We start from the raw sequence: 20011 nt of genomic DNA, 5'->3' as shown, positions 1-20011 counted from the left end.
TTTTTTTTATTAAGGTATTATTGATATACCTTACAAAGGTTTCACATGAAAACCAATGTGGTTACTACATTCTCCCATATTATTGTGTCCCCCTGCATACCTCATTTCAGTCACTGCCCATCAGTATAGTAAGATGCCACAGAGTCACTATTTGCCTTCTTGGTGCTACACTGTCTTCCCCCGTGATCCCCCCCACACCATGTGTGCCAATCATAATACCCCTCAATCCCCTTCTCCCGCCCTCCCCCACCCCTCCCCTTTGGTAACCTATAATCCCTTCTTGGAGTCTGTGAGTCTGTTGCTGTTTTGTTCCTTCAGTTTTGCTTCGTTGTTATACTCCACAAATGAGAGAAATCATTTGGCACTTGTCTTTCTCCACCTGGCTTATTTCACTGAGCATAATATCCCCCAGCTCCATCCATGTTGTTGCAAATGGGTAGGACTGTAAGATTTTCAACAGTAAGTTCCTTATGGTGAAATCAGCCACTGTAAACTAGAATATATAGTACTTTAGAATTTGACTTTCTAAAAATTGTATATATGCTATTAGTTTTCTCAGGCATATCTCTTTTGCTGGTTTCCATTCCTTTTCCTGAGGTAATACTTCCTGAAAAACTGCCACTAATTGCTTCAATTCCATTCTCTTCCTTTTCCTGTTTTCCCTTTAGAATGTATTTATTTTCATAGCTTTACCTATCAATTTACTGTGTCTGGTTCCTTATCTAAATCTCTAATATTGTCCTCTGTACTGAATTCTATTTCTGTATTTCCTACCACATTTGAGCCTTTTTTTTTATTGTGCTACTAGCACTTCAAATAAACATGCTTAAAACTAAATTTCACATCTTTCTCCTAAAGTCACCCTTCCTCTTTCTGTCATAGGTACCATCCTCATAATGATTTGAGTCCAGATCCTTGGAGTCATATTTGATTCTCCCTCTCTTACTCTATTCTCTATATAGTTTCCAATTCCTGTTGTTCTTGTTTTTCTGTATTTTGCCAATATGCTATTATGAAAATTTTCCAATATTTAGAAAAATAAGAATTTTATAGTGAAAACATGTATGCCCACCTTTGAGATACAATAATGAACATTTTGCTATATTTGCCTTTTCATATTGCTGTCTATACATCTATCCTCTATTTATGTGTACTTTTTATATTATAGCTTCCTCTCTGTTCCTCCAGTCACCACACACCTGGATTATTCTTAGTCCTTTTTCCTGCAGTTACTTCTCCAATATTTTTATGCCAGTGGTCTCCAGATTGTTGGTGTTTAAACTATCTATTGATGTATAGGAAGAAAATGTTAGAACTTATTTTTCATAATGTTCTTATTGGGAGAAAAATTAAGCTTCTCTACTATTTTATGTACAGATTGCTAATGGCATTCTTACTCATTCTATATGTCAGATTATCATGTAGACTACCAGAGTGTCTTGAGGCGAGAATGGGTATGGCACTCTCACTTTTATCAAAGGCACAGTAAGGTTTTAGTTTACTTGTGTCCAATTAAGTGTATTTATGGACTATGTTACACAGTCTCTAATCCATACAAAATTGAAATGTAGCTTTAAAAGATTTCTGCAGTGATAACAGCTGATTGAAGGTAGCACAATATGTAAGCTCAAGCTAACAGCAAGAAAATGGCAGACCTGACACTTTTTATTTACCTCATGAAGGCTTTTTCAAACCACACTGAGGTAAAATAGTGATAATTGTTTCATCTTCATCTCCTTTTTATTATTATTATTTTTTAATTTTTTATTAATGTATGATTGATATACACTCTTATGAAGGTTTCACATGAAAAAACAATGTGGTTACTACATTTACCCATATTATCAAGTCCCCACCCATACCCCAGTACAGTCACTGTCCATCAGTGTAGTAAGATGCCACAGATTCCCTATTTGCCTTCTCTGTGCTACACTGCTCTCCCCGTGATCCCCCACACCATGTGAACTAAACATAGTACCCCCTCCCTCCCCATCCGCCCTCCCACACCCATCCCCTTTGGTAACCACTAGTCCCTTCTTGGACTCTCTGAGTCTGCTGCAATTTTGTTTCTTCAGTTTTGCATCATTGCTATACTCCACAAAAGAGGGAAATCATTCAGCACTTGTCTTTCTCCACCTGGCTTCTTTCAATGAGCATAATGTCCTCCAGCTCCATCCATGTTGTTGTAAATGGTAGGAATTGTTTCTTACTTATGGCTGAATAGTATTCCATTGTGTATATGTACCACATCTTCTTTATACATTCATCTACTGATGGACACTTAGGTTGCTTCCATATCTTGGCTATTGTAAAAAGTGCTGCAATAAACATAGGGGTGCATATGTCTTTTTGAATCTGAGAAGTTGTATTCTTTGGGTAAATTCCAAGGAGTGGGATTCCCGGGTCAAATGGTATTTCTATTTTTAGTTTTTTGAGGAATCTCCATATTGCTTTTCACAATGGTTTAACTAGTTTACATCCTCACCAGCAGTGTAGGAGGGTTCCCCTTTCTTAGCATCCTTACCAGCATTTGTTGTTCTTAATGTTTTCAATGCTGGCCATACTTACTGGTGTGAGGTGATATCTCATTGTGGTTTTAATTTGCATTTCCCTGATGATTAGCAATGTGGAGCATCTTTTCATGTGTCTGTTGGCCATCTGAATTTCTTCTTTGGGTAACTGTCTCTTCATATCCTCTGCCCATTTGTTAATCGGGTTATTTGCTTTTTGGGTGTCGAGGCATGTAAGTTCTTTATATACTTTGGATGCTAAGCCCTTGTCGGATATGTAATTTACAAATGTATTGTCCCATACTGTAGGATGCCTTTTTGTTTTGTTGATGATGTCCTTTGCCGTACAAAAACTTTTTAGTTTGATGTAGTCCCATTTGTTCACTTTTGCTTTTGTTTCCCTTTCTCGAGGAGACGGGTTCAGGAAGAAGTTACTCATGCTTATATTCAGGAGATGTTTGCCTTTGTTGTCTTCTAAGAGTTTTATGGTTTCATGACTTAAATTCAAGTCTTCAATCCATTTTGAGTTTACTTTTCTTTATGGGGATAAACAATAATCCAGTTTCATTCTCTTGCATGTAGCTGTCCAGTTTTGCCAACACCAGTTGTTGAAAACGCTGTCATTTCCCCATTGTATGTCCATGGCTCCTTTATCATATATTAATTGACCATATATGGTTGGGTTTATATCAGGGCTCTGTAGTATGTTCCATTGGTCTATGGGTCTTTTCTTGTGCCAGTACCAAATTGTGGCTTTGTAGTAGAGCTTGAAGTTGGGGAGTATAATTCCCCCTGGTTTATTCTTCCTTCTCAGGATTGCTTTCGCTATTTGAGGTCTTTTGTGGTTCCATATGAATTTTAGGATGATTTTCTCTAGTTCATTGAAGAATGCTGTTGGTATTTTGATAGGAATTGCATTGAATCTATAGATTGCTTTAGGCAGGATGGCCATTTTGACAATATTAATTCTTCCTATCCATGAGCACGGGATGTGTTTCCATTTATTGGTATCTTCTTTAATTTCTCTCACGAGTGTCTTGTAGTTTTCAGAGTATAGGTCTTTCACTTCCTTGGTTAGGTTTATTCCTAGGTATTTTATTCTTTTTGATGCAGTTGTGAATGGAATTGTTTTCCTGGTTTCTCTCTCTGCTAGTTCATTGTTAGTGTTTAGGAATGCCACAGATTTCTGTGTATTAATTTTGTATCCTGCAACTTTGCTGAAATCAGATATTAGATCTAGTAGTTTTGGAGTGGATTCTTTAGGGTTTTTATCATTCTTTAGGTAAAATATCATGTCATCTGCAAACAGGGACAGTTTAACTTCTTCCTTGCCGACCTGGATGTCTTTTGTTTCTTTGTGTTGTCTGATTGCCATGGCTAGGACCTCCAGTACTATGTTGAATAGAAGTGGGGAGAGTGGGCATCCTTGCCTTGTTCCCGATCTTAAAGGAAAAGGTTTCAGCTTCTCTTTGTTAAGTATGATGTTGGCTCTGGGTCTGTCATATATGGCCTTTATTATGTTGAGGTACTTGCCCTGTATACCCATTTTGTTGAGAGTTTTTATCATGAATGGATGTTGAATTTTGTCAAATGCTTTTTCAGCACCTATGGAGATGTTCATGTGGTTTTTGTCCTTTTTCTTGATGTGGTAGATGATGTTGATGGATTTTTGAATGTTGTACCATCCTTGTATCCCTGGCATAAATCCTACTTGATCATGATGGATGATGTTTTTGATGTATTTTTGAATTCGGTTTGCTAATATTTTGTTGAGTATTTTTGCATCTATGTTCATCAGGGATATTGGTCTGTAATTTTCTTTTTTTGTGGTTTCTTTGCCTGGTTTTGGTATTAGAGTGATGCTGGTCTCATAGAATGAGATTGGAAGTATTCCCTCCTCTTCTACTTTTTGGAAAACTTTAAGGAGAATGGGTATTAGGTCTTCAACTAAATGTTTGATAAAATTCACCGGTGAAGCCATCTGGTCCAGGAATTTTGTTTTTAGGTAGGTTTTTGATTACCAGTTCAATTTCGTTGCTGGTAATTGGTCTGTTCAGATTTTCTGTTTCTTCCTTGGTCAGCCTTGTAAGGTTGTATTTTTCTAGAAAGCTGTCCATTTCTTCTAGGTTATCCAGTTTGTTAGCATATAATTTTTCATAGTATTCTCTAATAATTCTTTGTATTTCTGTGGTGTCAGTAGTGATTTTTCCTTTCTCATTTCTGATTCTGTTTCTATGAGTAGACTCTTTTTTTCTTGATCAGTCTGGCTAGGGGTTTATCTATTTTGTTTATTTTCTCAAAAAACCAGCTCTTGCTTTCCTTGATTCTTTCTATTGTTTTATTCTTCTCAATTTTATTTATTTATTTTCTAATCTTTATTATGTCCATCCTTTGGGCCTCATTTGTTCTTCTTTTTCTATTTTAATTATTTGTGAGTTTAGACTGCTTATATGGGATTGTTCTTCTTTCCTGAGGTAGGCCTGTATTGCAATATACTTTCTTTTCAGCACAGCCTTGGCTGCGTCCCACAGATTTTGTGGTGTTGAATTGTTGTTGTCATTTGTCTCCAATTATTGCTTGATCTCTGTTTTTATTTGGTGATTGATCCATTGGTTATTTAGGAGCATGTTGTGAAGCCTCCACGTGTTTGTGGGAGTTTTCATTTTCTTTGCGTAATTTATTTCTAGTTTCCTACCTTTGTGGTCTGAGAAACTGGTTGGTACAATTTCAATCTTTTTGAATTTACTCAGGCTCTTTTTGTGGCCTAGTATGTGATCTATTCTTGAAAATGTTCCATGTGCACTTGAAAAGAATGTGTATCCTGTTGCTTTTGGGTGTAGTGTTCTGTAGATGTCTGTTAGGTCCATCTGTTCTATTGTGTTGTTTAGTGCTGCTGTCCCCTTACTTATCTTCTGTCTGGTTGATCTGTCCTTCAGAGTGAGTAGAGTGTTGAAGTCTCCTAGAAAGAATGCATTGCATTCTATTTCCCCTTTTAATTCAGTTAGTATTTGTTTCACATATGTAGGTGCTCCTGTGTTGGGAGCATAGATATTTGTAGTGGTTATATCTTCTTGTTGGATTGACCCCTTTATCATTATGTAATGTCCTTCTTTGTCTCTTGTGACTTTCTTTGTTTTGAAGTCTATTTTATCTGATACAAGTACTGCAACTCCTGCTTTTTTCTCTGTGTTAGTTGCATGAAATCTCTTTTTCCATCCCTTCACTTTTAGTCTGTGTATGTCTTTGGGTTTAAAGTGAGTCTCTGGTAGTCAGCATATAGATGGGTCTGTTTTTTTAATCCATTCAGTGACTCTATGTCTTTTGATTGGTGCATTCAGTCCACTTACATTTAGGGTGATTATCAATAGGTATGTACTTATTGCCATTGCAGGCCTTAGATTCATGGTTACCAAAGGTTCAAGGTTAAGTTTCTTACTATCTAAGAGTCTAACTTAATATGCTGTTACAAACACAATCTGAAGGTCTTTTCTTTTTCTCCTCCTTTTTCTTCCTCCTCCATTCTTTATATATATTAGGTATCATATTCTGTATTCTTTGTCTATCCCTTGATTGACTTTGGAATTAGTGAATTTAATTTTGCATTTGCTTAGTAATTAGCTGTTCTACTTTCTTTACTGTGGTTTTATTACCTCTGGTGACAGTTATTAAACCTTAGGAACAGTTCCATCTATAGCAGTCCCTCCAAAATAGACTGTAGAGATGGTTTGTAGGAGGTGAATTCTCTTAGCTTTTGCTTATTTGGAAATTGTTTAATCCCTTCTTCAAATTTAAAAGATAATCTTGCCAGGTAGAGTATTCTTGGTTCGAGGCCCTTCTGCTTTATTGCATTAAATACATCATGCCACTCCCTTCTGGCCTGCAAAGTTTCTTCTGAGAAGTCTGATGATAGCCTGATGGGCTTTCCTTTGTATGTGATCTTATTTCTTTCTCTGGCTGCTTTTAATATTCTATCCTTATCCCTTATCTTTGCCAATTTTATTACTATATGTCTTTGTGTTGTCTTCTTTTGGTCCCTTGTGTTGGGAGATATGTGGATCTCCATGGTCTGAGAGATTTTCACCTTCCCCAGATTGGGGAAGTTTTCAGCAATTACCTCCTCAAAGACACATTCTGTCCCTTTCTCTCTTCTTCTTCTGGTATCCTTGTAATGTGAATATTGTTCGATTTGGATTGGTCACACAATTCTCTCAATATTCTTTCATTCTTAGAGATCCTTTTTTCTCTCTGTGCCTCAGCTTCTTTGTATTCCTCTTCTCTAGTTTCTATTTCATTTATCGTCTCCTCCACCATATCTAATCTGCTTTTAATACCCTCCACTGTGCTCTTCAATGATTAGATCTCCAACCGGAATTTATTCCTGAGTTCTTGGGTATCTTTCCATACCTCCATTAGCATGTTCATGATTTTTATTTTGAACTCCCTTTCTGGAAGAGTCATAAGGTCCATGTCATTTAAATCTTTCTCCAGAGTTAAATTAATTTTAGTGTTTCATATTTGTATATGGTGCTGTCTAGTGTCCAGAAGCTCTGCTCTCTGGAGCTGCTTAACCCCTGAAGCAATGTCTGGGGTCACAGGGGAGCGGTATTCATGCCTGGGGGGAGAAAAATGCTGTTTCCTGCTTCCTGGCCGCTATGCCTGTTTCCATGGCCTGACCCAGTGGGCCCATCACACAGGTATAAGCTTTTGTCCCAGAGCAGCAGGATATGGATCCCCGCTTGCCACAAGCAGCTGGAATCTCAGTCTCTCCTGGAATTCTGCCTGTTTTAGCTTTCCAACCCCATAATCACGCGAGTGTCATGAAAGCACCATGAAATGTAGGTTTGTGCTCCTACATGTTAGGTATTCAGCAGTCCCAGGCCTCCACTCCCTCCCTGCTCCATTTCTCTTCCTCCCACCTGTGAGCTGGGGTGGGGGAAGGACTTGGGTCCCTCTGGGCCACAGCTTTGTTACGTTACCCTGTTCCGTGGGGTCTGCTCTTTTCTCCAGGTGTATGCAGTCTGGCGCAGTCTCTTTCTTGTTGCTCTCGCAGGATTAGTTGCACCAACTATATTTTTGAATTGTATGCAGTTTTAGGAGGAAGCCTCTGTCTCATCTCTCACGCCACCTCTTTAATCTCATCTGCTTCATATCCTTTTTAAATTTCTATTTTGTGTATGCTTTATTACATACTTATTAGTAGAGTAATATATATTTATGAATACATATATCTTGAAGGTACATGTTCAAACTTTTTAGTGATAAGTCTATATGATCAAAATCTTGACTACATTACCTATTAATCTTTCTAAAATTCAGCTGCCTTCATACCTCTCCCTTGTTCAGATACCTATAATGGCTCTCTGCTCTCAAGAATAAAGTCTAGATTCCTTGGTGAAATATTGAATATTTTCTATAATTAAACCATATTCTGTTTTGTTTTCAAAGTCTTCCCATGTTGTAAGTATGACTTGAATTTTCTCTTTGCCTTTGCCACATGACTATTTCTTGTGGCAGGAACCAGCCTAGTTCTCTGTGTCCACCCGGCTCATACTTACTTATCCTTCTAAGCTCAAATCTAAAATGTGATTTCTTGTTAGCCTCCTCTGTCATTCTCTTCCAGGTCACAATGAGGTGTCTGTCTTCTGTACACAATAGTTACACTGACATATTTCTACTGTAGCACTTTGCACTGTAACTAGTTGTCTGTATAAGAACAATGATTTTGTTGTATTCATCTGTATTCCCCCTCAGTAGAAAAATGTTTGGAGGAGGGAAGAAAAGGAAGAAGGGAATGAGAGGAAGAAAGAAGCTACTTATCTCCCAGATTATTGTAGTCTTCCTTCTTGAAAATATGTTTTCATCTATGTGAAGTTCCTGGGGGAGGCAATAAATAGTAAGTCTGTTCATTCACTAGTTTGGAGTCAATAGAGACATAATACAGAGGAAGCAAAGAGATGAGGTTAGAATGCCACCTGATGAGGGAACATGGCTTGAGCTCTACATCTCTATGGGCTTACCAATATTTTATCCCTACAGGAGGCAAACTTAAATACTCAATATTTGGCCTCTTTTCAGCTGCAGGCCTCCTCCCAGAAGGAAGACATAGGGAACAGACCATATTTGCACCCTCTCTGCGGGCAGGCTGATGTCTAGAACAGTGATAGAACCCAAGAGGCCTTGAGCCAAGCATATTGAATACATTCTCTAAAATTCACCCATCAGATAAGACATTCTTTCTTCCTTGGAGAAGAAAGTAAAGGGGCTCAGAGAAACTGGACATATTTCTTCCATTCTTCTTTCTACAGAAAAAAAATTAATGAACGTATCCCCCTAAGGCTCTTTACATTAAAGGTAACCATATGTCTTGGCCCAAGAGTAACCCAGCTTATTCCTATTGTTCCAGCATAATTATTAATAGTGTCCTCTTTTACTCCAAAAGTAGACAATATATTATGTGGTCATCCTAATTATGTTTTTTTTAGAGTAGAGCAACCAAAATTCATTTATTATTTAGGAATGTTAAAAATGTTAAACAAAATTCAACCAAGTAAATTTGAATATATAATTGGCTTTATTAAATGATACGTGAGTTAGGCAGCATCCCATCTAGCAAGTGGTGCTCTGAAGGGCTGAAGAAAGGAAGAGGTTTTTAAATGCAGGACAAGGAGGTCACAAACAGAAAAAAGGATCATTTTGGGTGAGGTCACCTTCATTTAGAGACAAGAGGTCTTATTAGGTGAACAGAGTGCCACTCTCAGCAACTGTCCAGTACTTCTTGCAGTTTTTATTGTTCCTTTTGTATGGTGTCCATGGTCATGATATTTTTGCTTAATCTCTGTGATATTCACAGGTTTCAACTACAGGTTCATAGTCTTTAAATCAGTCAGTCTCTTCAATTGTCCTCCAAAATTCCATTCATGGGGAGATCATCTGCTTGATAGTTAGCAGCTGCTTACATGCATTTAAAGCTTTTGAGAGGATTAAACACACCAGGGAGATTATTAGGATGACTATAAGCAGGATAATTCTCAGTACTTAGAGTGCACTTCAGAACCTGGTCTCCAAGACCCAAACAAATCAAAATCAAAGAAACACCTTCAAAGGAGTCACCTTTTTAAGCCAAGTGATTGTTCTGTGATCCTATGTAACTGAGTTTCAACTTCCCTAGAAGCGTTAATCGCAGCACAGCAGGTGGTCTTGGCCATAGCACAGATACCTCCTTGCTCCGTTAAAAGATATATCAAGGGCTGTCCTGTTATCAAGAACAACTTTAACTTTGGCCAGAGAGTCTAAGGATATTTGCTGGACAGCTATTGTTTTAGCAGCAGAATTTACAATGTCTGAAATTTGAGGAAGTTGACCAATGAGATGGTTATCTAAGGCTCAGTGCTTCTAATACTGCAGCACTGTCAGTGGTGAGGTCTCTTCCAAAGGGTCCGATGATGTTTCTAAAATACCCAGTCACCAGATTCCAGTCTGTGGCCAACAGGATTCTTTGAATTGTGATCCAGGAAAACTGTAACCTGGTAATAATAAGCTTTAGCATAAGGCATTAAAGACTTCTGGTGCTTTGTTATACTAGCATGAGATAATAATGGATCAGCAGAAAGTTGTATATCATTAGACATTGGTCTGCTATTAACTATCTCATGTGGAGTGAGTTTATGTTTTCAAAAGGGGGTACTGCAGTCAACAAGACCAAAGGCAATATCTTAGGCCAGGAAAGCCCAGTAGTTTTGTAAAGTTTAGAAATTTTGAGACGAGGAAGTTTGCAAGGCTTTCACTAAGACTTGTGTAATGTGGGTGTCTCAATCATTGGAGATTCCAGAAGGTGTTCCCCAAATGGGAAATACATTTTCTAACAGTTTCTTTGCTAGTATGAAGGCTTCACCCTCACAAATAAGGAAGGCTTCAGAAAACATATATACAACACAATAAGAACATATTGACAACCTATGCTAAGTGGTAACTGAATGAGATCCCACAGCAGGTGTTCAAATGGTGCAGGGAAAGGAGGTAATACCAAGATTTGCCAGGGAGCTGGGAAGAACTAAGTGGCAGTCTTGGGTTTCCCATCACCCTATTGATTTTACAACCATTATTAGCCCTTCTGATGCAGGAGCGACTATTGCCATGTCACAAGGACATCAGAATGGCTAAAGTCTGGCAACAGCGGTCATTCTTTGTAGTAGCAGCTTGGACTTTATGCACAAATGACACGATTTCTGAAGACTCTTACTGCCACAGGAATGTCAGCTGGGCATTTCTCCAGTCCTTGGGTTTTAGTCCTCAGTGTGGGCCTCAGTCCTGATGAGAGTAATTACAGGAGGTAAGATAATAATTACAAGTAATAATATTATGCCAGAACATCACAGATTTCTAGGAATTCCACATAATTTCTACAACACACATATATATTTATACATATACAAGATAAAGAAAGCTTAGTATTGTTATTTAATGATGCTCCATGTAATTTAGCATATCAAATAAGCCTAATTAGTTTAACAGATCCCTCAAAATGTTCCAAGTCAAAAAGACTTCACTTATAATTTGAATTTGGGAAGTTTGTCAAAAATATCATGAAGGTTTTAAAATACTTGGTCAAATAGGATCATATGTCACCATGAAACAATACTTATTTACCCAAAATGACAACTGAAGACTTCATAGGTAAATATAGAAGGTTACATAGTTGCTAGCAAAACTTAGCTCTTTTAATATAAAGAAGACATAGTTTTCTTATATAATCAAAGACCTGATGATAAAGGTATAATGAAGCACAGGAAATTATTTCGATAAAACATGGAATTTTGTTTTCTAGGCAACTACTTTCAGAGCAAACAAAAACCTTCAGTCTCTTACTAGCAAGAACAAACCAATAATCCAAGAAACCTTAGTATTTTTAAAGAGAGAAAACCAAATTCTAAATTTGCAGCATTGTACTTTTGATACTAAAACTCATTCTTAAATAAATTCATTTTAATCTTAGCCTGCTTGACCACATATTAAAATTCCTTTTCAAAGATTCCTTTCCCACAAATTGTCTACAACTTTCTTTTTCCTCAACAAAAAAGCATTTCCATTCCTCATACCATCTTTTACTGAAAGTACATATCCTATGTTTCTTACGCACAGAGATGTTTCCATTATTATTTCTAGTGACTTTAACTGCACTTAATTAGAATCCTTAATTTGTAGAAACCTTACATTTCTGATGAAAACTAAGTAAGCAATTGTGAACTGTCTTGTTACACTGCATTCTTTAGATTGGTAAATTATTAAATACATTTCATAATTTCTAGAAACATGCTAGTACAGTCTTTCAATAAAATACAAAACATTTTTACCAACAGACCCACATTTATCTTTAGTTTCTTAGTAACAAGAAGACAAAAGTAGGTAAACTTTGACTGTTTAGCAATTAATGTTTCATATTTTATCTTATTTGGAAATGATCTAAGTACTCAATGAATTTAACTTAGCAAAATTTTAAGATTTCAGATTACCAAAAAGATTTGGGAAAACTATTTTAAAAGTTTGCCAAAAATTTTTTGTTTATATCTGTTTAATTTATTCGTTCTTTAAGTTACCTACCAAAGCTTTATTAAATGTTTATCAGCCATTTTTCCTTGATAAATTTTATAACAGAGGTAACATGAGCTTATTCTTAGTAAACTTAGGTAGGAAAAAAGTATAATGTTGCTAACTGTAAAGGCATGTCTATTTTTATTAAACCAACTAACAATCTATCTTTTATTTACCAGAAGTTATCCTAGATCACCTGAACTTGAAATTTTGGGTTACTTTCTATTGTAATTTGTGTTAGTTTCTATTATATCTCTGAAACTTAAAAATGTTTAATTTTAAGCACTTATTTTTAAACCAATTAAATAGAGCTCTTTATGAATTAATATTGGCAATACCATCTGGAGATAGAAAATACCACATATCTACCACACACAGACATACAGACAGAAGCCACTGAAGACTTTATATCGCTTTAGAATTCTTAGCCATTAGATGGGATGATAATGTAAAACTTACTCAGTTTGTAAAAGCACAGTTGGACCCAAACTGCTTTTCTGGCAGGTGGAATAAGTTAAGGTTACTTGCTCAGATGGCTAAAGCTTATTCTACTTATATTTGTGGAGAAGACACTTAACGATTTGTTTTTGTCTTTGACAAACACTTTGTGGAAGCTGTGAGCTAGATTTGGGGCAAGGATGCTTCTACAGCCATTAGTGGTACTAAAAGGACCCTTTCCATTTTTTTTTTTCCTTCAATCTTAGGAATTGAAGATGTTCTAGATAAAAGTTGTAGGTGGGCTTTGACCTGTTTCTAGAGTTATATTTCTGGTTTGGAAATATTTGTAAGATAAGGACAGTTGCTCCCAGTTTCTCAAAGAATTGGGTTGTAACTTAAATGACATCATAGGTTGGTCCATCCATCCAACTACATTATCCTCGATTTGCCACTTTCCCTCTGTGTACATAGTTCTAATTTTACCTTAGGAAAGAAGACCTTTAAAAAAATTCCTCTGAGGTTCTATCAGCTCCTAGTCTGGCGAACTTTTGACTGCAGGGGTACTGAAAAAGTCTTTTAAGGATCTTATCAGTTTTGAGCCAGGACAAACATTAAGTATTTTTGGCAGTATAGAATAACACCCATGGGGATCACCAAAGAGGCTGCAAAGGATGCAGAGCCCTTCCCAAGAACAGCCAGAGAAATGACCAACAACCTGCATGTCCCAGGCAGGCAGAAAGCCAAACCCAGTTTTTAGGATGTAAAACAAGAAAAGAAAGAAGGCAATAGCTATACTGGGAGAGAAAGGATCCATAACCAACTGGATTAGATTTGGAAAGGGAGCAACAACGTGAAGTTTCATTTTCCCCCCTCAAGAGGGCACTGTAGGCAATTCAGAAGAGCTGTTTCTGGTAAGGATTTTCACCCTTTCCTGGCTTCTGCTAGTTTTTCTACTGTACAGTCTCCGTTATCTACAAGAGTTTTTCCTGGGCTGTTTTAAGGGAATAATATAGCAGTTTACTAAGAAATCCCAGTTTGGTCGACCTGGGAGGGGCCCATATGGGGGTGTTTGTAAGGCCATCAATTTGGAAGACTGTTGCTTATGGTTATATAGTCTTTTTAGAGTGGAAAAACAATACATATAGAGAATTACTATAATGAGTACTCAAAGGAAGACAGAGGGGAGCACTAGGAGTTATGTCAGGCTTACAATCTTTTGGTTTAGTAACTCATATCTTTAATTTCTCATTACCTTTCTGCAACAAAACTTTTAATGAAGCTATTCTAGAATTTTGAAGACTTGCTTTTAAGTGCACTTCTTAAATGATTTTATCTAATATAACATTCCTCATACTGGCCATAGTTATTCTAGGTTGTTATTTTACTGAGGGCTGGCAGCAGTTTGGTAAGACCTGAGACACAAATGGAGTTGAACCTACATTTCAGTGTAACCATCTTTGGTCACAAATAGGGTATATGTCTGTGTGTTGGAGATGTGTGGTATTTTCTATCTGATCACAGGGTCTCCAACATGACAGTTATAAGCCAAGTTGTTAAGACACAAGCTTAGTAAGATTTTGCTATTTTTGATAGATACAGTTTCTGGAATCATAATTTCTAGTGTTGGAAGGTGGCATTCTTGACTCTTTAGAATTTAAAGGATCCCAGTAACTAAAGCCTTTACTAGACATGTGTACCTCAGCACATCAACCAAAAGATGTGGGCCACTAGGCCGTACACACCACCAGCAACTCCCAGCATGGACTAAACCAGCAAACTGCAGTAAATGGGGACTGCAGACTGGACCTGGGGAAGGGATTCCAATATGGAATTGCAGACTGAACCGAGGGCTGAGGACTGCCTCTGTGTCAGAGCCTCCTGTCAGTCCAGACAGACTCATTAACTCTGGACTGGAAAGCCGATTAGATCAGGAACACAACACAGAAAGAGCAGAGTTCAACAACTCACCCAACAGCATTCAGAAACTGCAAGAAAGAGTGAACTCAAAAGGGTTTGCAGGTTGCCACACCTATGTTTCTCATTGTCCCTGAATGTAGTAGGAAGTTTTCACTTCAGATCCCAATTCTGACACCAGATCTGTTAGAAATCAAACTTCAACCAAGTGAATTTTAAGTTCAATTGGCTTTATTAAACATTTCATGAGTTGGGAGCATTCCATCTGGCAAGTGGAGAGATGCTCCAAAGGGCTATAGAAAGGGAGAGGTTTTAAAGGCAGGACAAGGAAGCCATAAACAGAAAAAAGGATTATTTGGGGTTAGGTCACCTTCATTTGGGGACAGAGGGTCTTACTACTGGATTCCTTTGGGGCATAGAAGGGACCCATGTGGCATTGTCTTAGCAAGGCTGACCAGAAAATTCCTGACTGACTACGTTTCTGGGAAGGTTGAAACTACAGTTAGGTTAGGTATTAAGCCCTGGTTTGATGACGTGGCCTAGCACAAGTGACCCTATGTTGACTGGTTTTCTTTTTAACAAAACCTTTTAATGTAAGGGCTACTCTCCCATTCCCACAACTGGATATGCCTTTCTAACATTGTCTGTACTTAATCTGTGGGACCAGATGCCACAGTTTGGAAACTTGAGCCTATTTGTTCTATGCTCAGCAAGCCTTTACCACTTTTTCTGTGTACTTTGTATCATCCTGGAATGGGGGGAGGATAGGCCCACAGTAGACTATTTCCAGATTAGACTATATCTGACTTATGTTCATATTTGCCACAGTGCTCTGCACATAGTAGATGCTCAGATAACAGTATTAACATTTTAAATACAAGTTTTTATAGTTTCAGATACTTATTGTTTGCATTTACCCTTTTCCTCCCCAGTCTTCTTAAACTCAGAACCCAACTGTGTCTTTATATTGTATCTGATGGTGTAATTGATGTGCATAATTATCTTCCGTTCAAATAAAATAATTAGTTATTTGGTGAAATAGTTGTCTTTAAAATACAACATCAGGAATCTATTTTGCTCTGAACTCCTTTTCTCTTATGATGAGAGAAAGATTCAATTTTTACTTAGGGATAAAATAAAATATTAAATGTTGATGTCATTTTGGAGTTTAGAGAATAATAAAGATTATCAACTGTATAGAGAACAATTGTAATCTATATTAAATAAGAAAAGTCCTATTTTGGGAAGAGGAAAGAAAGAAGGATAAATTCATAGGCTTTAGAACCAACCAGCTACTTGACATGCCAGAAATAGTTTTGCCTATTGAGTCAACTTTTGGGGAGAATGTTAGCTTCTAACGGAAGAATATGATTAGGTCTTTCCTATCAGAAGTAAATAAACACATTTTCTCTTTTTTCTCTTGACCCTATTCTTCCCCACAGTTCTCACACTCTCTTTTTCACAACCAAGTTAAAAAAAAAAAAGCCATCTTTCTTGAGGACTCCACCTCCTATTTTACTCTTCAGTACTACAATATGCAGACTTTCGCTCCCTACCTTTTCAGCAAAACTGCTTTTCTTAGGGTTACTAGTAACCTGTTTGCCAAATTTGGTGGACTCTTTTTAGCCCTTATTTTCAGTTCTCACAGCTCACAAGGTATTTGCAAATGCTCTCCTCTTCTATCTTCTTTGACTCCATACCCCCAATTTTTAACTGTCTCCATCTGCTCATTAGATTGTTAATGCTCCTAAGGTTCTGTTCTTCACCTTTTACTATTCACAATCTACCTAGATAATAACCTTGTCCACTGCCACAGCTTTAACTCCAATGTCTCCCAAGTTCTTATCTTCCTACATTTCTTTTTTGAGGACCAGGTTCATATTTTCATGAGATTGTTAAAGATCTGTACCAGAATGTTCCACTGTCCCCTAAAATGTGACACCTTACAAACTGAGCTAAATCTTCTGTATACTTTCCTGCTCTCAACAAATGACATCACCTCCTCCCAGTTCCTTGAATGAAAATCTGATTCTCATTCTCAACTTTTTCCTCACTTTATCCTCTTCTTTGCAATTAACTATCAAGTTCTAGCAATTCTGACTTTAAAAAACCTGCCATCTCTTAAGTGTCCATTAGTACTACATACTATACTAGGCATTTATTACATATTATCTGTCTCCTAAATGCCTCTAAATCCAATTTAATACCTCTTTTCATATTCCCATGGCTATTTTCATAGTAGGTATTCAATAAATATTTGATAATACTTAATTTTCAAGCCAGAAGAGCCAGTAATCTAGGAATCATCTTGGCTTCCTCCCATCTTTTCCTCCCTCAATCTTCGTGTCAGTCATTGAGTTCTGTTAGTTTGACTTCCTTGTCTCTATTTTTCATTCTCGCTCCCCATTCCTATTATGGGTTGAGTTTGTTCTCCTGGGTTCTGTCCCCACCACAACAAAGGATTGAAAGGCAGAGACACAATAGCAAAGGAGAGTGAGTTTTATTTGAGTACACTTCAAGGGAGGAGCAGGCCAGAGTCAAAGTAGACAAATGCCCCAGACTTATAGGGGAGGGTCTGTGTATCATGACCTAGTGAGAGACACTTCTTTGATTGATAGGGTGAGGTCATTTGATTGACAGCTTGAGTTATATACCCATTCCTCATGGTGCACCACATGTCTTTTCCCAAAATGCACACAGAGAAGTCCATGGGATGGGGGTAGCAAAACTGCAATTTTGTTTTAATGAGATTATGATGAGGTATGGTTTGGGTGATTCTCAGTTTGTTCAGTTACACCCATGTTGGTATCAGGTTGGGACCAGGTTAGCCTGGTCCAGAAAGGCAAGTAAGTTATCTCCCTGCAAAGCCTTTGTAGTTTTCATGGGGGTCCCCCTACCTGGGCAGAGTTGGAGCAGTTTTTTCCTTGAACCTTATCTTCCCCTTCTCCGGCTGCTCATGTCTTACCTTTCTACCTGCATTCCCATGATCACTGCATTTGTGTCAGCCTTCAAAATTTCTTATCTAGTCTATAAATGATTTTCTTACTTGTCTTCCTTTATTTGCCACTCCATCTTTTTCATCATCTATTACTGCTGCCCATATCTTTCTCAGATGTAATCTTGTCATAGTCAAGTTTAATTAGTCCCATCATCATCAAAAAAAAAGGTCAAACTCCTTAACATAGCACTCCTCCAGAACTCTGATTTAGAGCTTGCTTGTAAAATAAGCACCTTGCATATAACTTTCACTCAAGTCCTATCAAATTATTTGTACTTTCGGGAAATTCCCAACATTTTTACATCTCAGTGCTCTTTGATCTGTCTGGAATGCCCTTACCCTGATCCCCAATCCCAAATCATCCTTTAAGACTGATAAATATCACCCTCTTTTAGAAGACTTTTCTGATGTCTACTCTTACCAAGCAATTGGTGTCATTCCCCTGCACACCCCAGAAGAGCTTGTGCTTATCTTCATTATATCACTCTCTTCTTTCTTCCTGTTTAGTCTGTGAGCTCCTTGAAGTCAAGAACTGTGTCATGTTTCTAGTTTTTATTTTTGAATAAGAAGGAAAGAAACCAAGGAAGGAGAAAAAGAAAAAAAGGGAAGGAAATCAGTGGCTCAATTGACCCTCTGAATAGTGTGTAAAATTGCTAGGTATTTTAATGTTTTGTTTTTGTTTTTGTTTTTTTTTACCTTTATTTTAAATAGGAAAATGGAAAATACTTCTTTATCTCTATTAATCAGCCCTGCAACAAACTGGATAATGGTATCAGTGGTAAGGGTTTGAAGTGATAAATAAAAGTAACCAAGAAGGTAAATCACCAATTTGTTTACTCTCCCAAGGAGAGAGGACTGTACTTTATCTGTTGTTAATTGCTTTAAATGCTATAAAATGCTGTGTCACCTTCCAAGTTAACACCAAAATATGTTTATGTTGGTCTTTTCTCCTTATTAAGTATTACTACATTATTTGTAGTGAATTTTTCAGATGCCACGTGGAATGTTCCAGCTATCTTTATAGTTCTTTTGATTCCCCAAACTTCTCTAAGACAAAGCATAAACCCAGTTGTGGTGCAGTAGTAGAATTCATTGTCACTCAGCAGCACCTTTAGTTCCCATGCTATTTCTATTAATGAAAAAAATCTCCTTCATGGAGGATCCTTAATGATAATGCTTTGGTTATATCTTATTATAGGGCATGTTTTACAGATATAATCCAACAAATACTCTTATCTATTTTAACAGTTGCTTGGTCATAAAATATCATATCTGCTTAATTGACGATCATTTGTTTTGTGGGTGTGAAGTGTATCTGAGTTCTTCTCAGTTATTCAGTTCTGTTTTCACATAGTCGTTTTCAGCTATTCTCATCTTTTCCATCTCACACATTTCAACCAGGTCCTTCAAAGGAAAATGGCAAAAATTCATCAAGCTTCAGAACTACCAATCAGCATATATATGTATACGTAGGCAGAAAAATATGCTGGAGAAAAGGGGTAGAGGTGATTCAGAGCTTTTCATTTAGAGGCTAGTCATCTGTTCTCTTTTTATTATGAATGTGGAATAATGATTTTTACTAGGGCATAACAGCTTGTATAGCTTGTCAGGATTATTATAATGGAATTTTTGCTTGCAAAGTCAACACATCGTAACTGCAGCTAAATGATATAATATTAATATTTTTTTTGATATATCCTAAGCCTATTTTCTGTCTTGTATACACAATTTGTGTGTATGTGTGCACATGTGTGCTTATTTTAGCACAACAAAAAAACACTCTAAAATGAAAATAAAAGTGTGGGTCGTCATAGTGTACAACTGTGGGTTTTTAGAAATTCCTTCTTGCTGGGATCCTATGTATAATTGAGAGCACTAAAACTGTTCCAAGTTGAGTTTGTTCTCAGTTCTTGTCCCTGATGAAACAAAGAATTGAAAGACAGAGGTACAATAGTGAAGCAGAGTGAAAGTTTTACTTGAATACACTCTCCCGGAGGAACGGGCCAGTCAAGGTAGACAAAGACCCCAAACTTTTAGGGGAGGGTCTATTTATCTTGTCCTAGCTGGGAGGTGAATCTTGGACTGATAGGGTGAAGTCATTTGATTGACAGGTCTAGTTATGCACTCATTCCTCCTGGTGTGCTTGTCTTTTCACAGAATGCACACAAAAAAGCCCATGAGGTGTGTTTGTGTTTGTGTGGTGTGGGTGGAAGCAAAACCACTGTTTTATTTTAATGAGATTATGATGAGGTGTGGCTTAGGTGGTTCTTAGTTTTATTGGATTGTACCCCCCTGGGATCTGTTTGGGACTGGTTTGGCCTGGTCTCATAGGCAAGGAAGTTATCTCCCTGAAAAGTCTCTATTGTCTTCAAGTGGGAACCCTAACTCGCAGTTTTTACCTTGACTCTTATCTTTCCCTTCCCCAGCTGCTCCTATCTTTCTACTGAACAAAACCACCTGCTAGGAATATTCCCACCAACTTAATCCACATCTGACTAATAAAATGATTCTTCAGAAGCTTAACTTGGAAAACAGTGTGGGAGAGAAAAGAGGATTCTTTCTT

General features: G+C 37.3%; 1 protein-coding gene across 6 annotated transcripts in view; it reads left to right on the top strand.

Moving 5' to 3' along the window:
- The window catches only part of MAGI3 (membrane associated guanylate kinase, WW and PDZ domain containing 3), a 307496-nt gene that overhangs the window by 221366 nt on the left and 66119 nt on the right, over positions 1 to 20011 (top strand). The gene's annotated exons all lie outside the window — the stretch shown is intronic.

The sequence above is a fragment of the Manis javanica genome, chromosome 4 (genome assembly GCF_040802235.1).
Source record: "Manis javanica isolate MJ-LG chromosome 4, MJ_LKY, whole genome shotgun sequence".
Taxonomy (NCBI): domain Eukaryota; kingdom Metazoa; phylum Chordata; class Mammalia; order Pholidota; family Manidae; genus Manis; species Manis javanica.
The sequence above is the reverse complement of the archived record's forward strand: the minus strand, read 5'-3'. Positions and strand labels throughout refer to the sequence as shown.